The 1,877-nt window shown below is 54.4% G+C and overlaps 1 protein-coding gene across 1 annotated transcript in view; it reads right to left on the bottom strand.

Annotated features, from left to right (window-relative positions):
- The window catches only part of GCNA (germ cell nuclear acidic peptidase), a 26,892-nt gene extending 25,772 nt beyond the window's left edge, over nt 1-1,120 (bottom strand). The window contains exon 1 of the mRNA XM_049643950.1: nt 998-1,120. The gene's annotated coding sequence lies outside the window, so the exon portion shown is untranslated. The remainder of the gene's footprint in view (nt 1-997) is intronic.
- Between the last annotated feature and the right edge of the window lie 757 nt (nt 1,121-1,877).

Raw genomic sequence — 1,877 nt, 5'->3', positions numbered from 1 at the left:
GAGGTCTTGCAGCATCAAGCCCATACCCCTCCCCCTCCTCGCCAATCTTGCACCAATGAGGCATGGACGCCTCCACTCACCCGCCCAGCCCCCCCCGCCCCAACCCCCTCACCCCCCCCCCCACTCCCCCCCCCCCCCCCCGCCAATCTTGCACCAATTAGGCATCAAGGCCTCCACTCATCCGCCTTCCCTCCAGCCCCAGGTCTTGCAGCAAAGGCCCGGACCCCTCCCCGCTGCTGCCAGTCTTGCACCAACCAGTCCTCAACACCTTACTCTCAGGTCTTACAGGCTCAGACCCCTTCCCCCTTCCACACCCTGCCAGGCTTGCACCATTCAAGCCTCAAAACCTCCACTCACCCGTGCCTCCAGCCCCTTCTATCCCCAGGGCTTACACCAACTGGGCCTCAAAATCTCCTACACCCCACTCGCCACCGCTAGCAGATCAGGCATTGATCCTCCCCACACACACACTCCTACCCACCCTCCATTTGCCCCCATTTCTACCCCCTGCTCTGACCTCAGCCCGCCTTCCCTGATCAGGCATCGAATGCCCCGATGCCCTAGCCAGCACGCCACCTCCCCCACCCCCACACCTCCACACCCCAGTGTCACCCAGCCAACCATTCTCAGGCCTAGGCGCTCCTCCGCAACAATTGTTCCCCTGTACAATCGCAGGCCACCTCCCCCAGGCCACTTCTCCCTCGGGCCCCCACTGGGATCCCTCAGGCCCCCGTTCCTCATCTTCACTTTAGCACAGTATAACAAGGCTTAAAATCGCTTCTTCCAAAAGCCTTTTTTAAAAGTGGAAACAGACAACATATTTTGCCGTAATCTCAGTCCCAAGGTTCATGGACAGTGTCCAGGGCATATGGCGGTCCTGGTTTTAATTAAGCTCTCCTCAGCTAGGATGAGCTTCAAGATCGTTCCCGCTTCAGTACCCACCTCAGCCCCACCAAGCCTGCTACAGCCACCTCTGGTGAAGCTGACTGTTGCTCACCTCCAACTAGTAGTGGATGGCGTGGGAACTCCGGAGCAACTGAGAAGCCAGGCGCAAGACTTTTTATAGGCTCAGGCTCGCTCCGCGGGAAGTGGGAAACTGACGTGTTGAGCTCCTCCCTGTACCCACCTATCACAGTGCGGTCACGCGGTTGAACTTCGTGGCTATGAACTCAAATTTGGCGCCCAGAGGCAATGCTTCCGGAGTCAGGTCTATCACTTCTACGGGTGCCACTTGTTTTGTCGTGAAAGCGCCATTTCATGCAGAGTTCAGGTCCCGGAGCCCGTTTCTGTAGTTTGCCGATCCCTAAAATGAGCATTTTGGGTGACCCGGGAGAACTGGGCTGAATATTCCCACAGAAGTTTCATCTGTGAGAACTTGGATAAGCAAGCCCCAGCTCCTTGCTTGCATCGCCCAAACCTCTAAGCCTGTTTGCCCACCCTCCAAACAACTCTGAGCTAGGAGGAAATGGGGGAAGGCCACCTAGAGCAAGGCATTAATCCAACAGTGCCTGGCAACACCGGACGGTGACGTTTGTTTCCAGAACCCTCCAAACCCTGAAGATAGAGGGGTTGGTTACTTCAGGCTTTTTGGCACTTGCTCCAAACACACCGAGAAAAACATAAACTGGGCAAGTAAACGCTTTCTGGATGGTGCCCATTTCTCTGGCGGACACCCATACATTTCAGAATTTAAGCATTTAACCAACAGAATACAAATAAAACCTCCTTGCGTTTAAAGATATGAATAATATTATATTAATATTGATTTCATGCTGGGCACTGTTCCAAGTGTTCTATTTGGGTTTAATGCTTAAGACACCTTAAAAATAGGCAGTGTCAGCACTCCTTTTACAGGGATCCCCTGGCTGGAGAGTGGC

The sequence above is a fragment of the Panthera uncia genome, chromosome X (genome assembly GCF_023721935.1).
Source record: "Panthera uncia isolate 11264 chromosome X, Puncia_PCG_1.0, whole genome shotgun sequence".
Taxonomy (NCBI): Eukaryota; Metazoa; Chordata; class Mammalia; order Carnivora; family Felidae; genus Panthera; species Panthera uncia.
Note: the sequence above shows the minus strand (reverse complement) of the source record. Positions and strands in the feature narration are given on the sequence as shown.